Here is a 13670-nt window from a genome sequence, read left to right as displayed (position 1 = left end):
CACACACACACACACACACACACACACACACACACACACACACACACACACACAGCTCGATGTAATAAACTACCTGGAAGCAGCAGCAGGAGGAGGTGGGCTGTGAGCAGCATGGAGGAGGAGAAGCTAGTTAATCTGCAAACCCTGAGGTGGTGTGAACCACTGAAATGTCAGCGAGATGATGACGACGACGACGATGATGATGATGATGTACAGTGTGATGGAACTGTTCATATAATGCTGGTCTGCTACAGAGTGTGTGTTCACATCGAACACGTGCAAAGACGTTGAACTGATCAAGACTTTTCAGGCTGTGACGTCTCAACTCAGGTGACACCGAATAAACTGCAACATGGGCGCAAATTGTTTTCGTAGTTGTGGTCATAGTTTTTGGAGTGGAATTTGGGAATTTTAGAAACTTGATCAAATTGACTGATAATAATAATTAATAGGAAAAATCCAAATAAATATATATATTAGGATATAGGAGGGCACTCATGACTTAGATCCTTTGTTACGGCCCTGCTGCCAACATAAATACCAATAATACTGACTGTAACAAGCCAATATCCTCCAATTATACTGTATCATCTGTGATTTATTTGCATCTGGATCTGGATTTACATTCAACAATCACACAGGCATAAATTGTGTGGCAGCAAATGTGGCAGAATTCTCCCCACTTTCATCTACAAAAAACACGCCATCTGGCAATTTTACAAAATCATTTTTAAAGAAATTGTCCCTGAGCCCAAGGCTGAACTTCCAAATTTCATTTAAATCCGTTTCAGACAAACAAGGTTGAAAACTCCAGGCCGCACTGAGAATAACATCTGCACTGATGCTTATATTTACCGGTTCCCTCATGAGAATAGATATCAACAGAGAAAGACTGAATTTGTAAAGTTGCATGACTCCTCTTCTTTCCTTCCAAAAATGTTTTGATCTATCCAGCCTTCATCAGATACTGAATACTGACAGGAGCAAAGACACACACACTCTTCTCACTTTTAAATATGGCAGGAAAATGAAAGCCGAACAGCTCCATTTGTAGTCTGTCCATGCAATTTGTGGCATCACATTTCTAATATATTCCATTATGCTTCAATGGCCACTCACTCATTCAAATGACAGATAAAAGCGCTGTGCTGTGATACAGGTGTTGCGCGTGTTGGTTCTATGCCTGTCACTTCTGTATTTCAAGGTACGAAATGAATCTTAATCTCTCTGTTTTTTTCACTTGACATGAGAGCAGTTCATCAGCGGATAAAAGCTAAAGCGGTCGATTAATCTCAAACACGGGATTTTCTGCAGCAACATATATTCTACAGTGTAAACAAAACATACCGAATCAAACGTGCTCTCCTCCGCAGTCATGACTGTGGGCAGCGTACTCAGCCACCATTTGCATATAGCTGGTGTGTCGATTTCCTCGCCCACACATCAAAACTTTGGATGGGAGTCAACACATCTCCTCCAGAGTACATTTAGCAGCTATAGCAGTCACGCAGGAGCTGCTGAGGCTAAAGGGCAACAGCAGCTAATTCGGGGCTTTTTATGCTGTGTGTGCATGTGTGTTAATCCAGAACTCATCAATTAACTTAAACTGCAACCCATTTTTCATAAACGTCCCCATGTTAACTGCACAGGCGAGAAGGACAAAGAAGTGCGTCCTTGAGAATAGGTCGCAGCGTACAGTATGGATATGTGTCTTTTAAACATCTATGTCTATTTTTGTGAGGACCAATTAGAGGAAGAAAAAAAAAAGTGACAACATTTTTTGCAAAATCAACTGGGATTAGGCCGAACACAGCCGTGACTTAGAGGTTAATGCAAGGGAATTACTGCATAACAATGAGGCTCCTCGCAAGTGTACAAGTCCTGACCCCGGTTTCAATTCATTGCAGTAAGAGAGATCTGCAGATTTTCAGAATCAGAGTCTCAACTTTGGTGAACTCTCTGACATGCAAATTCGCACCTCCGACCAACAGCAGCTCATCCCGACATTTGCTGAACCTCGAGGGAACGGCAGGCAAATAATCCGACGTGGGGTCGGGTATTGCGGCTTAGCGCTGAGTCATGGTCGTCCAGTGAGCAACCAAACTCGCTGGACGACCTGTTACTGGTTGGCTGGGTTTGTTAGCGTGTCAGCTACAGTAGCTCCTGACGTGTACGACGATATTTTAGAAAATACTGTGCCAGTAGTTTGTGTTTGGCCCTTTCCTGTTTCAACATGAGCAGCTCCATAAAGAAATGGTTTTCCCGGTTTGATGGTCAGAGCCCTGACCTTGACCCTACCCGACACATCACGAGCATCAGTGTTGGACCTCACTGATGCGCTTGTGGCTGAATGGGAGCAAATCCCTGCAGCAGGTTTTTTAAAGAGTGGTGGAAAGACCACATTAGTGTTTAAGCTTTTTGTTATAATGTGACATCTCTGCTGTATGCACCACCACCAAGTGTAATGAGTGTTGCATTGTGCGTGTGTGTGTGTGTGTGTGTGTGTGTGTGTGTGTGTGTGGGCTCAGCACAGATGGAGCCCCTGATAGAGGCCTGTGCAGCCGACCACTGCAGGACACATTATGGCAATTTCCAGCCTGAGGAGCCAGCGAGCGTCAGAGCTGGCAGGGGCTGCTGGATGGGCTTGGCCCCCACAGATCCGCCCGAGCGTGACGGGGCGCCACACTAACTCCCGCACCGCTGGGAGGTCGCCCAGCCAAAGAAGACTGGCAGAGTGCGAGAGGACAGCAGTGTTCATCCAGTACATCTCTCCAGGTATTTGGTTTCATTCTCTAAAACCAATATTTAACTACAGACGACCTTTTCCAGGCTTAAACAACAAACGCACCCAGGAAAATAGAGGGGCAGAGCTGATTGAATTACCTCTGTAGTCAGAATGTCCTCAAACACATATTACATTAATGACAACTACTGTGACTGAGAGAAATGTTTTCCATGGCTTGATAATGAGGTAACAACTGAATTAACGCATAGAAGCACATAACTCCCTTTACCAAAAGAGAGAGGAAACGTATGAAACTGGATGAGTTTACAGAAGTTAACCTAACAAGTGAAGCTGGTACTGAACGCAGAGTCAGATCCACTGTTTACAAAAAGCAGTTCTGTTACACGATCCGAGCGTTGAAAAGCTGTTAAAGCTTTGCTTCAGTCAGGTTTCCCAAAGATATAACTGGCCCGATGTCAGCGGTGTCATGTTGAGGTATTTCTTCTGCAGCCGTAATGGAGTTTCACAGCAGAAAATGCGCCATCGATCCAAAACAACACCATCAGTCAGTCCCTCAAACAGTTGGGAGACTCTTTCTAGAGTCAACCATCATAAACAAGAAATCCATCAGAGGTACAACACGAGGGAGTGTCTCCTCTTTCACAGACTAGAACGAAAAGGGTTTTCGAGTGAGACAGGTGAGTGACTTTACTTGAAAGAGCTTGCTCTCTCTCGCTTTTAGGGGGGTTTAATTTCTTTTCGAAAAAGTAGTTCCAACAAAAAACGGCTGACATTGAGGTCTGTGGATGATCCAGAGTGGAGCTCAAACGAGTCCAGTCTCTTTTCTCCGATGTGGAGGAAGCAAAAATCTCAAAACCAGGAAAAATAAATCAGAAAATATAGAAGTAGCTACTTCTAGAAGGAAATGAAACGATATGTTTAAACCAACAAGTCCTCCGACATGAATGACCGTATAGATCGCTGTTTTCAACCCTCTGATATGACCCATATGAGTGTACCAAGACCTTGGCTGTCATGGTTACAATAATAAACAAGCGGACTGTGCCGAGAGCGGTGTACCTACTTTTGTTGCCGTGGATACTATGATAATGGTCATGGCTTGGGGCTAGGTGTAGGCACTAAAAATGCTTGGTTAGAAAAGTTCGTGATGTGGGTTAAAGTAAGAATTTCCTCAACATTAGATGATGATTGTTGTCATGGTTACAATAATAACAACGTGGTTTCAACTTTGTTGAACGGTCATGGATAATAGAAACATCATAAACTGCTACTTCCGCATGGGAGTCGAACACAGCGCTCCTGTGTCATACTCCTCCATCCACCCCGACATCTTTCTCTTTATACTACATCACTGCACTTTTCCCTTTGCTCCTGTCATAATCATTACGACTCCTCTTCTCCTTTAAAACATGCTCAGCACCAGTAGCTGAACAAAAAGAGGCACGTTTGTTAAGCTATGACCCATCAGCAAAAAAAAAAAAAAAACCAAACCAATGATAAACATACAGCTTTGAGATGATCTGAGGTTAGATTTGCCTGCAAAGTCTTTTGCGATTCTGTCACATCTATTATTAAAAAGCCAGGCCAGTGAGAATTTAAATTGCAATAATGTCAGCCGTAATTTGTTTTTGATGCTCTGTCATGAAAAACGGAGGAGATAGGGGGATTGATAGAGTGAGGGATGCACTTTAATTTTTTTTTTTTTCTTTTTAAACCGCCGATTCAGAAATGGATGAACTATAAAATCCTGACCTTTAAAGCCAGATTCACACCCATTGGCAAGATTTGGGCTAATTTATTCATTAAATTTGAGGTGGCTGGAAAACATGGCTGCAACAGAAAAAAAATGTCTTCACACACAGTAAATATAAAGTTGGACTATTTAATTAATCTGTGACTGTGTTTGTGCACGTGCATGCATGTCGGCCTGAGCTCACCAACCCGTACGCCTGTGAGTGGCAGGTTGGCGGCATATCGCTGATGCTCCTACGCCATTTCCCATCAATCCTCAGCGAGGTCACACAGAGTCCAAAAAACTCTCATCAGCAAAACAAATCACCGGCCTTCTGCCGCTCTTTGATGAAAGGCGTCTCTCTACACTGAGAAACTGAGCAATTTTCAAAGCAGATGAAAGAGGTGAATGCTGTGATTTCAGCAGCCCCGAGGCCTGATCTCCATCTACAGATCCAAATAAAGATCCAGGAGGTCTGAGATAAAGGGGAGCACAGCGGCTCTGCCAAAACTTCAAACGGCGCTGACACTTTTAATTAAGCTAATCTGCGACGAGGCTGCTTATGGAAACTATGTAAATGAGGATTATTTAAAAACTATTAACTGTGGGACAATGGCGCTGTCAATGTTTGGGTTTTTTTTTTTTGGAAATAAAAATTACATCCTGAAAAGTTTCAAGCAATGTTTCAAAAACAAAAGATGACTCTCTTGAAAAAACATTTCATAAGTGAAAGTGGTCTTTAGATGACTCATAACTTTTACCGGGGGCCGTAATGTGCTTTTTTCCTCTCAAGCCAGAAATCATTTTGTAAGAGCAGGTCTCATTTCTTCAAATGGAGTATATCTCGCTGTGGAATGAAACACTTCGATTCACTTATTAAATAACAGAGTTCACCACAGAGGAAGGTGATAAAAATTTACTGCTAAGGACAGGCCTCTAGGCTCAGTTCCTCCAGAGGAGATGGCTCTGAAAACATGTTTGAAAATCCAAGTTTTATGGAAAAGAGCTTGCGATCTCACGACTCTACCTGGAAGTCTGGGTTCATGCTTTTTAAGTCTGATAGGAAGTAGTAAATAAGAGTCATTCCTGGTGAGGTGTTACCCGGGAGGGCAGATTTTTACCTCCCAGCACACAGGGCACGCAGCAGGTAGCGAACGCACCCTAACCCCCTGTTCTTGCGACTGAGTACGAGATCATTCGCACATCAGCAAGCAGCACACCAGGAGTGTGTGTGCCCTGCCCCTTTCTCTGAATGTGTGTTTGCAGCACTTCCATTACACGGGCGTAATAGGAAACAGCTTGAGTTTTTCAGAAGCTCAGCAGGTAAATGTTCAGGAAAAAAAAAACCCAAAAAACCCCTTCACTCAAATGCTTAAAACTGCCTGCGTCGACATTTATTGTCTTCTGTTCAACCTGCACCGCGACTCGCACATGTATCGCACTTACGGCAACGCTGCGAGCTAACACCTTCAAGAGTCTTTCAGTCAATTTGAACCACAAGACGGGAAATGTAGCGTGTTGCTAGGAGACAGAAGTTGCCATATTTTGTCAAAGCGTTGCTCTGTGATTCTCAGGGTGGGTGGGGTGGGGGGGACCAGAGGGTGACGAGGTGACGAGGCGACGGCGCGGCACATTTTTAGAGTTGCTGTCAAACTGTTTCATGTCACCTTGTCAGCGTTAACACCTCAAAGCCATCGCTGGTGCTTTGACACGTTAATTATGGGCAAACCCAAACAAATGAGGCAGGCGACATCATCTACAACACAAAGCAATCTCTCCCACACACACACACACAGATGTGTGTTCTCAACAGGGAAACGGAGTTGTCAGGCGAAGAGAATCAGTGGCAAGCCTGAGGAAACCAAGGATGAACCTACCTGAGAGAATTTGCTTTTTTTTTTTTTGATGAACTGCCTGCTTGGGTGTCTTTTAGCACTTTCTGACAACTTAATTTTACGCACAGTCTTAATTGTTGAGCATTTATTTACAGTTCTTATATAAGCATGTGTTCTACTCTACAACAGCAGAGAGAAGTAACAAAAAAGGTTTGAAGTTTATTATCATTATTATTATTATTATGATTATTCATCTTTAATTTTTCAGATTGTTGGTCCATTTGAACTAATACGCAAGTTTAATAAATTGATTTACAATTAAATACATTTAGATATGTGAATTAACCACATGAAATTACATTAATCTCTGTAGTCAGAGGCTGAAAACACCTGTTCAACCCTAGTTAGCCTTTAGAAGGACTAGTTTATCTGGTGTTAAGTTTTTATTTATGTGGTAACAAACTGAACTGACTGACTGACTTTGTAAGTCAGTATAGTTCTGACCAGACACTGAAATCTTCAAACCTGTCCTATATGCAGTTTGGAAAACATGAACGGTCGCAGTTGTCAACTGTTTTTTAGCAACTGCTAAAAACAATGTTAAGGTGGGAAAAGACCAAACAATTGGTGAAACCCAGACTAGACAAACCAAACATTATAACTATCAGAATTTAATCTGGACAGTCAGCAAGGAGCACATAATGGATGACTGAGGACAACAGATTCAGGTCACTAGAAAAACCCCCAAAATCCCATGAAAACACAAAATCTACTGTGTTGTTGTACCAACTTCTTAACTTCTGCTGCAACTACTGCAACTACTGCAGAAAACACGAAAAAATGCATGTTCCCAATCAGAACAACAGGAGACAATGTGATGACATATGATTAAAATCCTTCAACGCCACAAACAACAGCAACTCACCCAGATGAGGAGAACAGATGTGACGCCCCAAATCATAAATATAATCAACACAGTAAAGTGAATCATGTCAAAGTCCACCACCGACAGTCAGACCCGCCCCTTTCTCTGCTCTGTGGCCTGAGGCAGTAAAACAGTCAGTAACCTGTTTTTCTGGAGCAGACTGATGAACCTCTCAGCTGTTTGGTCCGTGTGTTTTACTGAAGAATCTCAGACACACCTATAGCTTGTTTACTTGGTGCAGGTTACAGAGCCCGTCTGTGCTGTTGGTGGGTGGGACACACCACAGTAAACTCCCCCCAACTGAAGACTCTTACACCAGAGAAACCACAGTGGGAGTCAGTGGAGACAAAATGAATTTTGAAATGTATTATTTTATATATTCTGCTTTGGCCAAATTAAAAAAAAAAAAAAAAAAAAAAAAAAAAAAAACACAAAGCAAAGGAGTAAATATTTAAAACAATTTCATGGTTTAGTTTAGGCCCCTTAGTTCAAATGAATGGAAATTTGAATACTAAATGATAAAATGATATTTTAAATAACTTCCAACACTGTGGCAGTTTGGCACTGGCTTAATATTAAAGTTTCTCTACAAACATGTTTTAAACTCTGTAAAAAAAAAAATACTCTGCTATCATTAACAGTTTGTTTAATGTGATTTTTCCCACCAGAAAACTGTGGCTGGAAGCACATCAGTCATAAATACACGTTGACTGTTTATTTCACTCATAATATGTCTTGTATTATGTTAAAAAACACCATATGGACATGTTAACAAGGTTGTCATGGGAGGGGTTCAAATATCATATGAAGCATTAAAAGACAAAGAACTACAATTAAAAAAATATGAAAATACATGCAAACAAACTGAACAGATGTGAACATGTTTTCTTCCTCAAATCTTTTGCTGTGAAGGTCATCCTCATATCAATAAAAACACACGACTATACTCTCACATGTTACATTACACACTGTGCAACCGTCCCTGGCCCTTCACTAACAGGCACATGATGGCTTCCATATTGTTCAGTAAGGAGTTTAACCTTCATGCATTAGTTTCCTCTCCAGTGTGACTCATATTTAAATGGCGGATTATTTCCCTTTTGGACTGGCGTTTTCCCCCCCCATTAGCTCTGATCATGTCGGAACCCCACTAAACCCTATCCATAACAGCTACTTCCCTTTTTAATGCAATCAAGATTTGAAATGCCAATTAAACAGGGCGTATCATTCTGAATTACATGAAAGGACATGAGGAGGTTGGAGTACCACAACAAGGCTGTAGGCTGATGGAGTGTGTGCTGTTGCCAGGCAATGGGAGGCTGAGAAAAAAAAAAAAATCTGTCTTTCGATCAAAACAATAGTAACATTTAAAAGCAGATACTGGAAAACGTGCAGCATCCTCTATCAGTGAGAGGCTGTGTGTTCAGTAATCCATACCGTGCAAACAGTCTGACTGCAGTCATTAAAGGGACACAGGAATCAGCAGAGAGAGAGAGAGTAAACAATTACCCTGCTTAGTTTTTCGATCTAGGATCAGCAGCATAAAGACGGTGTAAGCAGACTTTATCTGAGCACACGACACTAACACAAAACATGATTAATACGGCCGGTGTATGCGGCACAAGCTCAATCTGAGGACAGAAGAGATGTCTGGATATTTTATAGCCTCACGATTGGATTAGATGGTGGTTCATGTTAATCCCAATTTTTGACTTTCACACGTCTGTGATGAAAAAAGTGAAATTAATTTTCCATCACCGTCATTTATCAACATAACTCACAGATTGATGTGTGAACTTTGAATATGCAGCATGGGAGAGAAATGTGCCGCTTTGACACTTGCTCGAGGATTTTCGGTTTGGCAACAACAACAACAACACGAACAACAACAGGTTGTTTTGCCTCCAAATCCTCACAGAGACATGTAATGTGATTTCCAGCTCAGCTTCTTTTCTTCTCTCTCTCTCTCGCTCTCTGTTTCCTTTGTAAAAACCAGAATGTGTCAATTTGGACGGACGGAAAATCCGAAATGACAGTTCAGTCTCAGGAGAAGAAAAAAAAAAGCTGCAGTCTGGGCTCTGAATGTTTAACTAATTTAAATTTTGACATCATCTCATCAGAGCGGGAGAAACAGGAGCTGCAGCGTCAGTGTGTCAACAGGAAGACATTTCTTAGAAATACTATTTCCCTGCAATATTATATAATTATACTTTGACTATTTGGGTTTGTTCGCTGTCTTACCAGAGTCTGATGGAGGTCTTCTCTGTGCGATCAGAGGGTAGACCGGTCCAGGATGTGTTGGCTTGTTGCAGGGGCTGGAGGTGAGGGGGGAAGCTGCTCCTCTCTGCCTTAAAGAAGAAGAAGAAGGAGAATATTCATTCAACTTTGCTAGTTGAGCCACTGGTAAGTCGTTAGGAGATGATCAACACTACTCGCTTCATCTGCGAGCGGTCGTCATGTTTTCGGTCATCGCTGCTTATGAGGAATCTGGAGCTGAGAGGACATCGAGCAACGCAACCTCCTCTCCATCATGTCAGCTGACATTTTTTCTTTTTCTGAACATGTTCGTACAGTAGATGATGTGATGGTTTTAGGGCTTTGGAGTAGTTTAAATCCCCTTTTGACTGAACCTGGCTGTCTATGTGAAGAATGTTACCAATGACCTCTGCTGTTAAGTAATTAGTAAAGGAGCACAGTTACTTACAAAGTAATACATTATACCTGCACAAAACAGCAGCAGAACTATAAGTTTTCTAATAGATCAAATGCCGAAACTGAAAACCTCGTCAAAACCCCTCCGTCCTCCACCTGCTCAGCAGCAGAACAGATACGACTCAGCTAGAGACCGGCCGGTGAACACAGTGGAGCGTTTAGCAGCTGCTTCATGCCTTCATCTCCAGCTGGGTGGACTTTTCTAATGGTCTCCTCACTGGTGTTAACCATGAGGAATCGGTCAGAACGCTGCTGCCACATCACTCCTGTTCTTAAGTCTTTACACTGACTTCCAATTACTACTTATAGACTTTAAAGTGCTGCTTCTAGATAATAAATTGGTTTCAGGTCAAAATAAATTTCTGATCTTGAAGAACAGAAACCCAGTATGGCTGTTCGATTTTAATTTTGGTTTTTATTGCTTTTCTTTGCCTATGTAAAACACTCTGGTATAAACAAAGCTGTCTTGCCAAAAGAGACAGATATTTCCCTCCTGACACGAACACCGCCCCCGAGTGAAGGTTGATGTTGCTCTGTAACTGCCGGCTGTGTAAGATACAAACCTGCCTGCTAACATGTTGACCATAAACACTTAAAAAAAGGTGATGATATGTCAATGTTGTGCTCACAGCTTGTTGACGCTGCCCCCAAGTGGCCAAAAAGATCAGTTATTATGACGTACAGGACAACGCTTTAAAACAACAGGAAGCGAAGACATGCTTTTAGTCGGGATTGATTGATTGAACTTGATTAAATGAAATAAAGCCAAGCGGCCCATTGGTTCGACCTGATTACATCAGCCAATAATGTTAAATCATTGGTCGACTCCACTCTCCTGTAAAACTACTTGGAGAAACCAATAGCCGTTTTTTTGTGCGTTGATTCAGAATTTGTAAAGACGGAGAGTCACAATCCATCGGAGACTCGTTGATTTTTCTTAATTATCAATGAGGAATCAACGCTCCATAGACTGCTCCATCATTATTAATAAATGGTGCTTTTTTAACAGCAGCTGGCTGCAGGCGTTGCGGGGTAAACGCTCCTCGTGTCCCAGTTTGACTGTCCTTTAAAAGGAAGCTCACTTTTTTCGCTGATAATTCCAACTTTTAAGCAAGTTAAAATACTTCATTATTATAATCCTAAATCCTTTGAGTATAAACCAATTAGGAATATTTAATCCCTTTATTTAACATGCAAATTGAAATCTTAAAAACAAGGAAAAGTGAGCAAACAGCAGCACAGATAGCAGACATCATGCAGTAACAGCTGTAGTGTCCCTGGAAGGAGACGGGGATGGAGGACGTGTTGCTAAAGACATTTAAAAAAAGGACCTTGAAATAATGCACATTACACAGGCACAATTAGAGGCTATTTTTCTGCAGGATTAAATGGCAAGCTTAATGATAAAAGGCTGTAAACCAAGGTAAAGTAAGCAGCAGCGTCTTCTGAGCTTTCTGTAAGGAGCAGAGCCAAGAAGTGAGGCTGCCGGCTGCCGGCCCACCTGCTACTACAAGCTCTGAGTTTGAGAAATGGCCGTGATGTCTTCCATCGGCTATTTTAACACCCTCCCCTCCCCTCCCCAACCTCCACCTCCTCCTCCTCCCTCCCGCCTTCTCCCTGCTCATCTCTTTCAGTGAGATAGACAGCGCCGAGGCTGAGGACGGGTTTGACACTCAGCCAAGGAGAGGAATATTTCACCGAGACTGATGTCAGCGCGGACACCTCCGGCCGCTGAAAACACAAACGGGTCGATGCGCTGATTGGCATGTAGCTCCAGAGTCACGGGTCAGGTCTCCCTCTGACAAATCCATCAGGACGGACCACATACTGACACTGTAGGTGGGGGAGCTGTCAGCCTCCTGCTAATTTACATTTCTGTAGCGGCAACCTCACAGTCCTTGTAAGGCCACCTGTTAATTTGAATTTTAAACATGGATTTCTTTTCCTCGAGTGAGTCCTTTCAAACAAAGTGAATACAGAGATAATGTCTCACCTTTTATCAGCTACAGCAGCCGTTCTCAGTCCTACTCAGAACTACTGAAATACCAGAAGCTAGAGTTTATTTTTAAGAAACATTCTTCACATTTTTAGCAGAGCAGCTTGACTCTAGGATAATTTCACAATATCATCTTCAGCTGCAATGAGATTCAGATTTGAATTCAGCTTCTTCCAGCTCCACAGTTGTGAGGATTTGAGGGCCCCCCCATCCCCCCCATCCCCCCCACGAAATCAAACTGAATATTGTCGTGTTTTCGACTGTTGGTCGAACAAAACAACAACAAAACAAGACATATGACAACAGGTATTTTCACTGTTTACTGTCCTTTAATGGACAAACTGATTAACCGATTACTCAATAATAAAAACAGTAGTGAGTTGCAGCTTCAACATCCTCCAACAACTGGATGGGTCAGCGTTGGACAACAGCCCAAATCGATCAAATGAACTTGCCTCACAATTTTCAATCCAATTAATGGTCTGAATCTCATAAAAATCAAGGCGAAAACAGCTAAAACACTCATTAAAAACTAATCATAATAACGTTCAACCAACTAATCCATCAACAGTTCAGTCTAGGAGTCTTAAATCCCACACGTTCATGCACGGGCCGCAGCTATAGCATGTGTTTTGATTGGTTCAGCGATTCACAGTCAATGTTGCAAATCACAGCTTTTATGGTGCAGCGGAAGTTGAATTAATCGCAATAAACTCATGGAATATCATGCACAGGTGAATTAACACAACTGTTTTGACACCATTCTATCATCAGTCTAAGCTGACCGAATCCAAATGGGAAAAAAAATATAGAGTTTTCCACGGCGGTCCAGGCAAAAGACAAAGAGCTGTGGGTGTAAACACGTGGAAACTCTCACCATATGCCCTCAGCTTCTGCACAAACACACCAACACAGCCTTAAAGCCTCTGCTCTCTCTCCTGAAGTGAAAACACACCAGGGTGGTTGTGAAATAAGAAGCCAGTCCTCAGTGATATATGGGGACTGGCAGCTTTGCAAGCTCTTTATAAAGAAAAAAAAAAAAAAGCAAAACAGTTCTCTTGGCTTGCTAATTCCCACTTTAAGGACAGCTTTAAGGACGTAGTTTCTCTTCCAGTCATCCTCCAGAAAAAGTGTCCCCAGATGTTGCCAAATAAATAGGCTTTGATATTCCTACATGCCTTATCCCTGGCTGGCAAGCTCGCAGTCTTTAAAGGGAGCGCAGCGTTGGTGCGTCTGACAGCTGAGCGGGACCCTGTGATGCCGGTAATGACATGAGGGATGACAACAGAAGCTCCGACATCAAAGCCCTGCAGCTCTCTCACACGCATACATATACAGGAGAAATTTGCAGCAGATTACCGAGGCCAGTTATTCATCAGTGCTTACAAGAGCTGGGTTACAAGTCAAAAGAGACACACACACATACTCACACAGTGCAGCTCTGAAACGACTCCTGCTGCTCATTTGTACACGGAGAAGAAAAAGAGCGCGCCTCTCAGCCTCCTATCGACGCTCACTTAAGATAATGGGCCCTGTTGGGAAGGATATAGATTGGAAAACGAATCTCTGCGCTTGTGTTCACCGGCGAACGGGCGGGCGAGGCAGATACAGGCCTTTAGGAAGGGACTCTCCAGCACCCGCGGTGGCAATTTGTCAGGATTAAAGCTGGATGGTGTCTGTCATTGTGTGTGTGTGTGTGTGTGTGTGTGTGTGTGTGTGTGTGT

The 13670-nt window shown here is 42.5% G+C and overlaps 1 protein-coding gene across 2 annotated transcripts in view; it reads right to left on the bottom strand.

The window, feature by feature from the left end:
• Nucleotides 1-13670, bottom strand: part of rnf152 (ring finger protein 152) — a 51968-nt gene that overhangs the window by 10808 nt on the left and 27490 nt on the right. Inside the window, exon 2 of one of the 2 annotated variants that reach the window (XM_023395102.2) lies at nucleotides 9480-9586. The gene's annotated coding sequence lies outside the window, so the exon portion shown is untranslated. The remainder of the gene's footprint in view (nucleotides 1-9479; nucleotides 9587-13670) is intronic. The other variant, XM_023395103.2, reaches the window with a different exon arrangement.

The sequence above is a fragment of the Seriola lalandi genome, unplaced genomic scaffold, assembly GCF_002814215.2.
Source record: "Seriola lalandi dorsalis isolate HSWRI2012SDOR001 ecotype SW California unplaced genomic scaffold, Sedor1 jcf7180002054956, whole genome shotgun sequence".
NCBI lineage: Eukaryota > Metazoa > Chordata > Actinopteri > Carangiformes > Carangidae > Seriola > Seriola lalandi.
Note: the sequence above shows the minus strand (reverse complement) of the source record. Positions and strands in the feature narration are given on the sequence as shown.